Below are 14,101 nucleotides of genomic sequence, written 5' to 3'. Positions count from 1 at the left end.
TTCACCGTATTAGCCAGGGTGGTCTCGATCTCCTGACCTTGTGATCCGCCCGTCTCGGCCTCCCAAAGTGCTAGGATTACAGGCTTGAGCCACCGCGCCCGGCCTACTGTACCTTTTCTATATTTAGATACACAAACACTTACCATTGTGTTACAGTTGCCTACAGTATTCAGTATAGTAACATGTGGTACAGGTTTATAACCAAAGGGCAACAGGCTGTATCATACAACCTAGGTGTGTAGTAGGCTATACCATCTAGGTTTGCATTAAGTATACTCCGTGATGTTCACAAAATGATGAAATCACCTAACGACGCATTTCTCAAAACACATCACAGTTATTAAGTGATGCATGACTATGCTTACTATCCATCAGTTCTCAAGAAAATTATCAACAAGAGCAGCCAACTGGATAGTTCAGGGAAGTGTTTACTTTGATCTGTCTGCTGTAGTCTAAGAATGTCAGCAAAATTTATTGTTTTTTTAAAGGATGTTTTCCCTAGGATGTGTCAGCCCACTCTATTGTCTCCCTTTGATAAATTATTTCCAGGCCTCACATCTTATCCCTTAATTGTTTCCTTTCACTACTTTCTCTTTCCAATAGACTGTTAGTTATTTGAGGGTAAGGACCAATGGTTTGTTATACTTTATACAGCTCATTTAACAAAAAACAGAATAATAATGAGTTCTTAATGTTCCCCCATGAAATTATTACTAGTCTATGATACAGATGCTCTTCATTATCATGATATCTTCTTTTCAGTGCCTAGGGAGAGCTTTCTTTCTAGGGTTTGTTTCCAAAATAGTTTTGGCAATATAAAACCAAATTTTATCTTTTTTTTTTGAGACAAGGTCTCACTCTGTCATCTGTCACCTAGGCTAGAGTGCAGTGGCGTAATCATAGCTCACTGCTGTCTTGGCACCAAGGCTCAAACAATCGTCCTGCCTCAGCCTCCTGAGTAGCCAGGACTACAGGTGCACACCACCACACCTGGCTAATGTTTTTATTTTTTGTAGAGACAGGGTCTCGCTGTGTTGCCTAGGCTGGAGTGTAGTGGCATAATCAAATCTCACTGTAACCTAAAACTCCTGGGTTCAAGCAGTCTTCCCACAAGGCCTCCCAAAGTGCCAGGATTACAGGTATGAGCCTGTTTTAAATACTTAAACATTTTTTTTAATAGTTAAAAAAAATTTCTTATGAACTGTCTTAATTTTATTTAAAAATAAGAGAAATGGGGCCGGGCGCGGTGGCTCAAGCCTGTAATCCCAGCACTTTGGGAGGCCGAGACGGGCGGATCACGAGGTCAGGAGATCGAGACCATCCTGGCTAACCCGGTGAAACCCCCGTCTCTACTAAAAAAAATACAAAAAATTAGCCGGGCGCGGTGGCAGGCGCCTGTAGTCCCAGCTACTCGGGAGGCTGAGGCAGGAGAATGGCGTAAACCCGGGAGGCGGAGCTTGCAGTGAGCTGAGATCCGGCCACTGCACTCCAGCCCAGGCGACAGAGCGAGACTCCGTCTCAAAAAAAAAAATAATAAAAAAATAAAAATAAAAAAAATAAAAATAAGAGAAATGATACCTAATCTTCCTTGCTACATTTCAGGTATAGATGTTATACCTAAATTGACCCATTTAGGCTGAGCACAGTGGCTCATGCCTGTATTCCAGCACTTTAGGAGGCTGAAGTGGGCATACTGCTTGAGCTCAGGAGTTCGAGACCAGCCTGGCCAACATGGTGAAACCCCAGCTCTACAAAAATTACAAAAATCAGCTGGGCGTGGTGGCGTGTGCCTGTAGTCCCAGCTTCTTGGGAGGCTGAAGTGGGAGGATGGCTTGAGCCCAGGAGGCAGAGGTTGCAGTGAGCCATGATCATGCCACTGCACTCCAGTGTGGGTGACAGAGCCAGATCCTATCTCAATAAATAAATAAATAAATAAATTGACCCATTTAATCATGACAATTTCTACAGGTAGGTATTACCATTATCCCAGATTTTATATATGAGGAAACTAAGTTTAGAAAACATAAATAATTTGTAAACCCTAACAGAGGTTGAAAGTGTTAAGTGTTAGATCTGGTACTTGTGTATACACTGCATGATGCCAAAATCCAGGTATGAAACTACTAACCTAGGTACAGTTTTTTTTTTCTTTTTTTGAGATGGAGTTTCGCTCTTGTCGCCCAGGTTGGAGTGCAATGGCGTGATCTCAGCTTGCTGCAACCTCTGCCTCCGGGGTTCGAGCGATTCTCCTGCCTCAGCTTCCTGAGTAGCCGGGATTACAGGTGCCTGCCACCATGCCCAGCTAATTTTATTTTTTGAGACACAGTTTCGCTCTTGTCACCCAGGCCAAAGCGCAATGGGCTTGCTGCAACCTCCGCCTCCCGGATTCAAGCGATTCTCCTGCCTCAGCCTCCCCAGTAGCTGCGATTACAGGCATGTGCCACCACGCCCAGCTAATTTTGTATTTTTAGTAGAGATGGGGCTTCTTCATGTTGGTCAAGCTGGTCTCGAACTCCCGACTCAGGTAATCTGCTCGCTTCAGCTTCCTAAAGTGGTGGAATTACAGGCAGGAGCCACTGCGCCAGGCCTAATTTTTGTATTTTTAGTAGAGACAGAGTTTCACCATGTTGGCCAGGCTGGTCTTCAACTCCTGACCTCAGGTAGTCTATCTGTCTGCCTAGGCTTCCCAAAGTGCTGGGATTACAGGCATGAGCCACCCTGCCTGGCTGGTATGGTTTTATCTCAAGGATAATATTAATTGTGTAACTCTCAGATTTCCTTCCTTACATTCAGTATCATAAACACAGGCCAAGAAAATTCATTGAGCTGCACACTTATGACTTGTATATTTTTGTTTTTGTTATGTTTCAAAAAAAGGTTTATGTTTAAAAACAAAAGTTGTAACTTCAAGCCAAATTTGCATGAAATTAGAAGACTTAAATGGCAAGCATATATGTATTAGTCATATTCCTGATTGCGTGTTATGCCCTTATCCTTATTATACCTTTCTCATCTATTTTACTTTATATTATTTTCCATCTTTTGTGTATTTATCTTTGTGGACTGAAACTTAATGCCATTTGCAAATAAAGCAGAAAATAAATATTATGAATATATTTGATTTCACAATCCCCAACTGTAGGTAACATCTAAGTATAGCAGTAATTACTCAAAATAGTAATAAAAATCACTCACATAATTCTAGATTATAGTCAAGCTTCTTGTAACTGAAGGAAAGTAAAGAACTGATCAGGTAGATTAGAGACACAGTCATCATATTTTGTTGATTCTTTCCTCAGACTGATCACTAACTCCTCACTCCTCCATTCTTACATCACTGCCATAGTTCAGGTCTTTATTATCTATTGCCTCGGTTACTGAGATTAAATCTGAATACTGTTGAGTTTCTATTAGCAAGTTTTGAATGATATTTCTCAAACATCAATGTAATGGGAATATTCTCACTTCCTCTTCACTTATATTTATACAATCCTTCCACAATGATAACTAATTTGAAATTTTCCCTTTGTTCAAATGGGAATAGTAAAAAAGGACTATTTACTGAATATTCCAGGTAGGACAATGTTCATTGCTATACTATAGGCAGTGAGAAAATAGTGTAAGTATTTTCACTTACAAATTTTACTTCACGGCAAGTAAAATTTTTCTATCTGTACAATAAATTCCTAAGCTATGTATCAGTTTGCTTCCTCACCTGTCTCATAAAAGTGCCCTTATCTTTCAACTTACCACTCACAACTACTTGGAAATCTTTGTCCTTCATTGACATATGTTCTTTTTCTAAAGAGGCTTTATTTTACTACAGCCTTTCTCTCTATAAACTTTGATCCTGTTCTTCTTTTAGGTAACTTTCATGACACAATACTCTCCAAGTTCTCAAGCTTTTGTTTCAACTTTTAAGTAATATATACAGAATATATTCTTCTTGAAAAATGTTTGAAGATTTTAGATGTAATTCCTTCTCAACTGCCTACCACTCAGTATTCAGTTTAAGTTTGATCCTTCCTCTCTCTCCCTGTATTTTGTTTATTTATTTATATATTTATTTATTATTTTTTGAAACGGAGTCTTGCTCTGTTGCCCAGCCTGGAGTGCAGTGGTGCAATCTTGGCTCACTGCAACCTCCACCTCCCGAGTTCAAGCAATTCTCCTGCCTCAGCCTCCTGAGTAGCTGGGATTACAGGCACGCACCACCAAGCCCGGCTAATTTTTGAATTTTTAGTAGAGACGGGGTTTCCCCATGTTGGCCAGCCTGGTCTTGAACTCCTGACCTCAAGTGATCCACCCGCCTTGGCCTCCCAATGTGCTGAGATTATAGGCATGAGCCACTGTGCCCGGCTCCTCCTGGCATTTTAAAAACAATACTTCTGTATGTCTAGCCACAGAAAGTATAACATAATTAAGTTTCTTATACATAAACTAAACATATTGTTTTGCAACTTACTTCTTTCACTCATTGTTTTTGAGAGCAATTTATGTTGAATACAGATTTAATTCTTCTTTTGATTTTTTTTTTTTAATTTTTTGAGACCAAGTCTCGTTCTGTTGCCCAAGCTGGAGTGCAGTGGTGTGATCTCGGCTCACTGCAACTTTGGCCTCCCAGCTTCAAGCGATTCTCATGCCTCAGCCTCCCACCTCTCAAAGTGTTGGGATTACAGGCGTGAGACATGGCACCCGGACTAGTTCTTCTTTTAAAACTGTTACGTGGAAGTGGGCAAATTACTTAACTATTGATCTGTTTTCTACCATTGTTTTGCTGGTCTGTTCTTTGAGGCTTCACTAAATTGTATAAGGATAAGTATCTCTTTCAAAGCTAAGTCTCCAATTTTTTGCTGCTTTTTCAAAAAGCCTGTCTTCTGTTTCTCAATGTTTTATTACCTCTCTATGTTAACAATCCCTAAATCCCAATCCCCATGGCCAAACTTAACCAAACTAAATCTCAATTCAAGGTACTGAAAAATACCTATTCTGGGCTTCTTCCCTATCACTTGAAATGCATGAAGCCTACACTCATGCACTGTCTAAACTTCAATAAGCCAAAAAATTTTTTATGGAGAATGGCTTGAAGAACAGTAAACATAGAGACAAGGAAGCATTTTAGTATGTGATTACTCTAACAGATCAAGACAGAATGACATGGGCCTGAAGAGAGGCAACAATAATATGGATGGAGAGGGGAAACAGATTTGAGAGACTTTTCAAACAAAGAACTGATGGGCTTGGTGACCAATGTGGAGAAATGGTCAAGATGACTCCAAGATATTTGGTTTGAGTAACTGGATATCTCTGACTGAGTGTCATTCAGTAAAGCAGGGAATATTGGAGGGCATGATCATGAGTCTGGTCTTGAGCCAGAGAAGCCTGCATGACATTAAGGTGAGGATCCATGAGCTGGCTGAATATGAAGAAAAGATCTGATTACAGATGGTAAGTGATAAATGAAAGCATGAGAGTGGAAGAAATTAACCTAAATTGGCAGAGAGTAGAAACAGACTTAGGAAGAAAGAAAGAAAAAACGTATCAAACATAAATCCTTTACTTACCTTCTTCTCAACCTGGGTCTCCTTTCAAGCCTCTCCATTCTTATCAATGAGCCTCTCTTTGCTTAAATTTTTCCCACTCCTTTGGCTCCTATATTCAGTCACTGCATAGAGAGCAGTGGGTAAAACCATGGACTCTGGAGCCCTATTTCCTAGGATCAAAACCCTGCTCAACTACTTTCTGTGTAACCTCGAACCACTCTGCTTCAATGTTCCCACCTATCAACAGGAACTTATTTCATAAGGTTGTTATGGAAAATAAATGATTTAATTTTTAAAGAGCTTAGAACAGTGTCTGGTATGTACCCTATAAGCATGTGTTAGATATACAAATAAAGCCTGTCAATTTTCTTTGTGAAATGCTTTATAGATGTCCTATGTTTATTCCCATTTAACACCAAACCAACTGAGCTGCCTAATATTTCATAGAGTATCACCTCATCACTGCACTAAATTGCTTTTTAAAAGGTCACTAATGACCCCTTCATAAAGAAATGAAATACTCTTCCCTCCCCCAAGTCTCCAGTTGCTCTGCAGGAATTGATCCAGTGGTCCCTCCTTGAAATTCCCTTCTCTTGATTTCTGGGCCTTCTTGCTTGCTGTAACCCCGCACTCCTACACTTTGCCTACCTCTGTTTCTGCTACTCCGCTTACTACTACTAGCTCCAATTCCTCTTTCTGCTTCAAAAATGTAAGCATTACCCCCCCAAATTTCCTTCTTTTTCAAAATTCTCTTCCTGATGCCAGCTATTCCCATGGCTTCCACTTCTATGCTAACTCAAACTTTTACCTCTAGCTGCCATGTTTAGGCTGAGCTAAAGATTTGCATTTCCAACTCTATGCTGGACAGCTCTATGTGTCTATCGCATTAGACCTTTAATTCAACATGTCCAAAAAATGAATTCATAATCTACACTAAGCTCATGGCTTTATTTCTGATAATGGCATCACCATCCTTCAGCTCAGAGGTCTAAAACCTAAGAATTAGATTTGGTCCCTCTCGCTTCTTCAGCATTCAGTTAATTACGAAGTCTTGACATAATCATCTCCAGTATACTTGTCTTCTTACCAATGACACCATTTTAACTGTATTTCAGGAATTCTTTGCCTCTCACTAGGCTGATCCCATTACCCCTTCAAAAGAATCTCCGATAAGAGTTCCTAGGTTTTAGCTAAAGAGCCTAAATGCAGTTAATAGAAAGTCCCTTCTCATATGGGCTTTCTACAGAACAAAATGATTTCCTGCAGTGCAAATCTGACCATATCAATCTTCTGTTCAGAACTCTTCAAAAAACTACCCATCTCCTTTAGGATTACACCATTCACCATCTGGACCTCAGTCGACTTTCCCAGTCTCATATCCATTCTGTGCATAGGAATCCCCCCATTTCCTCCTCTTCCCACACAAGTTATGTTCATTTCTCCACAGTATTGCAGTTGTTTTCCCTGAAAAACTCTTCAGCACTTTACTCTCTCCAAGTACAATTCAGACATCACTTTCTTTCTAAAGCCTTCTCAGCAACTGTCCCTTGAGCAATTAACACATATGTGACTGATACATACATACATATATATATATATATATACACACACACACACACACACACACACACATAGGAGTACTTATTTATTCAGATCTGGCTCCCAAACTTAATCCTGAAAACTGGAACAATATCTTGCCAATCTCCAGTGTCTGGCATAGCGCCAGTAATATAAAAGGTGCTGCGGCCAGTGGCCAAATAGGGGAAAACCCCAGCAAAAGGGTAACCTAGCACTCATAGTGATTCTCAAGTACTGGCACTGAATGCCTAGGCTTGAGCTGGCTCCCGAGGCTCATTTTATTAGGGCCTCACACCTCTGGTACTTCTCATAACATGCCAGAGTCAGGCCCCCAAGCCAACTGCTGGGCCCTCAGCTGGGGTCCTAGGAGGCGGTCCCAGGGGCATCCTCAGCCTCCCCACTCCAGTCACAGGAAAAGGAAAGGGGCGGGGCGCAGCGTGGGCCGGGCCAAGGGCTTCTCAAGTCCCCAGGGGCCTAGGCCAGCCTCTCGGCTCCCATCCCAGTGCAGGTCCCGGTTGATCCAGGGCCCCAGGGGGGTTCCATTTTGAGAGACCCCGCACCCCAGCCCGGCGCTCCGGCCGTCTCCGCACTTACAGACCCGGGGGAAGGCCGCCGTCAGGATCCGGCACCGCCAGGAGCTCCGGCCCCTCGGGGCTCCGGGAAGGGGGAGGGGCAGGGAACCCGAGCCAAAGGGGGACCCAACGGAACCGGAAGGGCAGCCCTGGCCGGACAAAGACAACTTCCAGGTCCCAGGGTCCTCTCCGCCAATCGGAAGGCTCGGAGGACAACGGGGCCCCGAGAGGGAATTTCTGCGTTGTGGGCGGGGCGCAGAGGGAGGGCGCCGTACTGTCGGCGCTAGCTTCACTGCTTACTACCCGAGGTGCCATAGCTAGTTAGCGTCTGCGGCTCAGGCCCTGTGCTCCTCGCAGGGACCTGTTGCCCGGGACCCCCGTCTCAGCGGCTCTTCTGCAGCTGGGCCTTAGACGCTTCGCTGCCTCCTTGGGCCTGAGGGGCTCCTCTGCACTTAAACTTTGGTAAGTCCTCGCCTAGGGGTGTAGACTCGTCGCTCGGGAGCCCGAGGAGCAGAACGCTCGCCCCTCACTTTTGGATGTTTTTCAGGGATCTTGCCTTGGAGTTCTTCCTAGGGCAATCTCTTGCATTCCCATGCTTCCGTTACCTACTTCATGCTGACCATTCACAACCCAGCCAACTACATGGACGAGATCTCCAATTGATTGTTCTGATGTGAATGTACCTTTTAATTATCTCCATTTCATCTCATCTCCTATCCAGACCGGAAAACTTGAGGATCTTTCTAGAGTTCTTTTCCTTGCCAGTCCAGTTTACTGGTTTCTGCCCATTCTTTTCGTTTTTGGTGGTGGTGAGAGGCTTTTTATTGTGGTAAAAGATGCGTAATGTTTATTACTTCAATCATTTATAAAGTGTATAAAGCTCGATGGTCTTGAACTCTGGAGTTCAAGTGATCCGCCCTCCTTAGCTTCCCAAAGTGCTGAGATTACATGTGTGAGCCACTGCTCCCAGCCTTTCCCTCTTTTTAATGCAGTTATTTACAACTATAAATTTGCCTTTGATCACTGCTTTCACTACAGCTCATAAGTTTTGTATGTTGTGTTATTTTCATTCATTTCTATGTATTTTCTAATGTCCCTTTTGATTTCTTTTGTTTTTGGTTTTTTTTTTTTTTTGAGATGGAGTTTTGTTCTTGTTTCCCAGGCTGGAATGCAATGGTGTGATCTCGGCTCACCGCAACCTCCGCCTCCTGGGTTCAAGCGATTCTCCTGCTTTCGCCTCCCAAGTAGCTGGGATTACAGGCATGCGCCACCACGCCGGGCTAATTTTATATTTAAAGACATGGAGACGGGGTTTCTCCTTGTTGTTCAGGCTGGTCTCCAACTCCCGACCTCAGGTGATCCACACGCTTTGGCTTCCCAAAGTGCTGGTATTACAGGTGTGAGCCACCGTGCCCGACCTTGATTTCTTCTTTGACCCAGTGGTTAAGAGTGTTGTTTAACTTTCAGATATTTGTGACTTTTCCAGTTATCCTTCTGTTATTAAAACTTCATCTGTGTGGTCCGAGAAGATACTTTGTATGATAGCTATCTTATAAAATATTATGAAACTTGAATTGTGGCATACAGTCTGGTGAATTCCTCATGTACTTTAGAGAAGAATGTATATTCTGCTCTTGCTGGGTGGATTGTTCTGTATATGTCTTCTAAGTATAGCTGGTTTATTATGATATTTAGTTCTCTATTTCCTCACTTATCTTCTATCTGATTCTTCTCCCCATTATTGAAAATGGGGTATTGTAGTCTCCCACTATTATTGTAGAACTGTTTATTCTTTTAATTCTGTCCATTTTTGCTTCATGTATTTTGAGAGTCTGTTCCTAGCTAGGTAAATGCCTACAATTTTTATATAATCTTGTTGTAATGAGCCTTTTATTAATATATGATGTCTTTATCTCTCATACCTTTTTAAATTTTAAAATCTATTTTGTCTAATCGTAGTATAACTACATCAGTTCTTTTTCAGTAACTATTTGCATGTTATATCTTTTTTCATTAAATTATTATTATTATTATTATTTGAGAGGGAGTCTCACTGTGTCACCCAGGCTGGAGTGCAGTGGTGCCATTTCAGCTCACTGCCACCTTCGCCTCCCGGGTTCAAGTGATTCTCCTGCCTCAGCTCCGGAGTAGCTGGGATTACAGGCGCCTGCCACCATGCCCGGCTACTTTTTGTAAATTATTATTATTTTCTGAGACAGAGTCTTCCTCTGTCGCCCAGGCTGAAGTGCAGTGGTGCAGTCTCGGCTCACTGCAACCTCTACCTCCTGGGTTCAAGCGATTCTCCTGCCTCAGCCTCCCGAGTAGCTGGGATTACAGGTGCACGCCACCATGCCCAGTTAATTTTTGTGGTTTTAGTAGAGATGGGGTTTCACCATATTAGCCAGGCTGGTCTCAAACTCCGGACCTCGTGATCTGCCCACCTCGGCCTCCCAAAGTGCTGGGATTACAGGCGTGAGCCACTGCGTCCAGCCCTTTTTCCTTAAATTATTGAAAAAAAATTTTTTTGTAGACACCAGGCCTTGCTATGTTCCTTAGGCTGGTCTTGAACTCCTGGCCTCAAGTTACCTTTGTTCTCCCTAAGTACTGGGACTGCAGGTGTGAGCCACTGTACCTGGCTCTTTTTCTAACCTTTTATTTTCAAGCTATTTGTGTCTTTGGATGTCAAGTGATTCTCTTGTAGATAGTATTTAGTTGGATCATGTGGACTCTGTGTGTATTTTTAAAATTAATTTGCCCTTTCTTTTTAAAAAATAAATATAATTTTAGAGACAGGGTCTCACTCTGTCGCCCAGGCTGGATTGTAGTGGCACAATCATAGCTCACTGAAGCCTTGAACTCCTGAGCTCAAGTGGTCCTCTCACCTCAGCCTCCCAAAGTAGCTGGGACTACAGGTGTGCAACACCACACTTGACCCTCCCCTCCCCTCCCCTGCCCTGCCCTGCCCTCCCCTGACAGAGTCTCACTCTGTTGCCCAGGCTGGAGTGCAGTGGCACAGTCTTGGCTGATGGGACCTTGGCATGATGGGACCACAGGCATGCGGTCCCATCAAGCGATCCGCCTGTGCTGGCCTCCCACAGTGCTGGGATTATAGGCATGAGCCACTGTGCCCAGCCTTGACTCCTACTGTCTTTAGATTGGAGAGTTTAAACCATTTAGATTTAAAGTAATTATTGATAAGGTGGGATTTATATCTGTCACTTCTCTATTTGGGTTTTATATGCTTTTTTAAATTCTCATTTCCTCCATTACTGCTTTTTTCTGTTAGTGTTTCATTGATTTTTTTTTATCATGAAACTTTTGATTCCCCTCTCATTTCCTTTTGTGTGTATATTCTATAGATATTTTATTAGTGGTTACCATAGGTATTACACTCAACATCCAAAAGTTATAACAATGTAATTTGAATTGATACCAAGTAACTTCAATAGCATACAAAAACTCTGCTCATGTAAAGCTCTGCCCTTTCCTTTCTGTTACTGATGTCACAGATAACATTTTATACGTTGTATATCCAATAACATAATTTTTTTTTCTTTTTTTTTGAGACAGAGTCTCGCTCTGTCACCCAGGCTGGAGTGCAATGGCACAGTCTCAGCTCACTGCAACCTCCGCCTCCCGGGTTCAAGTGATTCTCCTGCCTCAGCCTCCCGAGTAGCTGGGATTACAGGCACCCACCACCACGTCCAGCTAATTTTTTTGTATTCTTAGTAGAGATGGGGTTTCACCAATATTGGTCAGGCTGGTCTCGAACTCCTGACCTCGGGTGATCCACCCACCTTGGCCTCCCAAAGTGCTGGGATTACAGACATGAGCCACTGCGCCGAGCCCACATAAATATGTTTTATGCATTTGACTTTTAAATCAGAGAAAATAAAAAGTGGAGTTACAAATCATAATTACAATACTTGCTTTTATAGTTGCCAGTGTATTTAACTTACTAGGAATCTCTGTTTCTCTGTATGGCTTTGAGTTACTATTGAGTGTACTTGCATTTCAACCTGTCGGTTTCTCTTTAGCATTTCTTGAGGGGCAGGAATGCTGGTGATAACAAACTCCCTTGGCTTGTCTTTGTCAGGAAATGTCTTAACTTCACCCTCATTTTTGAAGAACAATTTCGCCAGATACAGATTTTTCCATGACAGTTTTTTTTTTCTTTCGAGCCTCTGAGGATTCTTTATTGGCTGATAATCTTACTGCAATCCTTTGTATGGGACAAGTTGCTCATCTCTGGCTGCTTTCAGGATTCTTTTTTTTTTGTTTTTGGTTTTTGACAGCTTAATTATAATATATTTGGTGGTTTCTTAGTATTTCCTATCAGGAATCTGATAAACTTCTTGGATTTGTACACCATTGTTGTTCGTAAAGTTTGGAGAGTTTTGACCATGATTTCTTGCAATATATTCTGCCCTTTCTTCTCCTTTGAAACTCTCACAATTCATTATGTTTGTCCTCCTGATGGTATCTCACAGGGTCCCTTAGGTTTTATTTACTGTTCACTTTTCTTCATTCTTTTTTCTATTTTTCAGATGGAGTAGGAGTCACAAGGAATCCACCTCTCCACCTAGACAACAGTTGTACCAGCAGCAACTCTCTGAAGTAACTATGTTGGAACTCTGGAGTCTATTCGAATGCTGTTACACCTTCCAAGGGAGAGCTAGGCTGGTAAATAGAGGTTAATTTCAGTCTATGTCAGCTTTTAATGTGATAGCAGCTACTCATTCAGTGTTACTTAAAACTGTAGCACGCAGCAATGTATCCACATTCCTGGTGCGGCTTGCTGGAGGCTGGGTGGGCAGTAAGAACTTTGTCCTCCAAATACTGGCTGTCGATACTCTGGTTGCTGATGACTGAGCTGCAGGTGCAGAGGCAAGTTGCCACTGTTTTGACCCCTCACCAGCTGAACCTCTTTCCAAGGGTTTTAAAGGAATAGCACCTGTGTTGTTTGTTTGCTTTCCCTTTTACCCCATTTATGAGTCAGATATTAAAGGATTAGGATATTCAGAAGCAATCACTTAGGCAGGGGAAAGTAGAAAGCTACTGCATATAACCAGGGAAAGACACAGCTAAGAAAAGACCTAAGAAAACCTTAAGCTTTCACCTGAGGCTGATCCTGATCCCCAGCACAGAGACAATTACAGAAGCCCAGCAAACATGGGGGCAGAAGGAGAATCTTATTTTCAGATTCACCACATTATAAGATTCAAATGTTCAGTTTTCAACAACAACAACGATAAGGATTTAAAATTTAATTTTTTTAAGTGCCATAATTAAAAAGTCAAGGAATGTAACCAGATGGAATTTATGGTTTTGAATTGGATACTGATTTGGGAATACTGGTTGTAGAAAAATTTAAAGGCATGTGGTTGTAGTCTCACTTAATTGGTTGTTACTGGGCAATATAGACCCCATCTCCAGTTGAAAAATAAAATTAAAAAAAAAAAATCACAGCCAGATGCGGTGGCTCACACCTGGAATCCCAGCACTTTAGGAGGCTGAGGCGGGTGGATCACGAGGTCAGGAGATCGAGACCATCCTGGCTAACACGGTGAAACCCCGTCTCTACTAAAAATTACAAAAAATTAGCCGGGCGTGGTGGTGGGTGCCTGTAGTCCCAGCTACTTGGGAGGTTGAGGCAGGAGAATGGCGTGAACCCAGGAGGCGGAGCTTGTAGTGAGCCAAGATCGCACCACTGCACTCCAGCCTGGGTGACAGAGCAAGACTCTATCTCAAAAATAGAAAAAAAATCACAGGACATAGAAAGAAACAGGAAAGTATGGTCTATTCAGAAGAACAAAATAAATCAACTCCAACTATTTCCACAGAAGCCAAGATAGATATCTGACTTAATAGACAAAGGCTTTAAAACTATTTTGAAGTAGTTCAAAGAACTAACAGGGCTGGGCACGGTGGCTCACGCCTTTAATCCCAACACTTTGGGAGGCCAAGGCGGGCGGATCACCTGAGGTCAGGAGTTTGAGACCAGCCTGGCCAACATGGTGAAACCCTGTCTCTACTAAAATACAAAAATTAGCCAGGCTTGGTGGCGTACCCCTGTAATCTCAGCTTCTCGGGAGGCTGAGACAGGAGAATCGCTTGAACCTGGGAGGCAGAAGTTGCAGTGAGCCAAGTTCCTGCCACTGCACTCCAGCCTAGGTGACAAGAGACTCTGTCTCCAAAAAAACAAACAAACAAACGAAAAGGACTAAAGGAAGACCTGAATGAAGTCAGAAGAACAATGTATGAATAAAATTAGACTATCATTAAAGAGAAAAGGGAGCTGAGGTCAGGCGCGATGGCTCATGCCTGTAATCCCAGCACTTTGGGAGGCAAAGGCAGGCGGATCATGAGGTCAGGAGTTCGAGACCAGCCTGGCCTCCATGGTGAAAC

General features: G+C 42.6%; 1 protein-coding gene across 3 annotated transcripts in view; it reads right to left on the bottom strand.

The window, feature by feature from the left end:
• Positions 1 to 7,867, bottom strand: part of ZBTB26 (zinc finger and BTB domain containing 26) — a 21,722-nt gene extending 13,855 nt beyond the window's left edge. The window contains exon 1 of one of the 3 annotated variants that reach the window (XM_011931413.1): positions 7,716 to 7,867. The gene's annotated coding sequence lies outside the window, so the exon portion shown is untranslated. The remainder of the gene's footprint in view (positions 1 to 7,715) is intronic. The other 2 variants (XM_011931415.1, XM_011931416.1) reach the window with 2 other exon arrangements.
• Between the last annotated feature and the right edge of the window lie 6,234 nt (positions 7,868 to 14,101).

The sequence above is a fragment of the Colobus angolensis genome, unplaced genomic scaffold (assembly GCF_000951035.1).
Source record: "Colobus angolensis palliatus isolate OR3802 unplaced genomic scaffold, Cang.pa_1.0 Scaffold9, whole genome shotgun sequence".
In the NCBI taxonomy this organism is placed as follows: domain Eukaryota; kingdom Metazoa; phylum Chordata; class Mammalia; order Primates; family Cercopithecidae; genus Colobus; species Colobus angolensis.
This window is presented reverse-complemented; position numbering and strand designations above follow the sequence as displayed.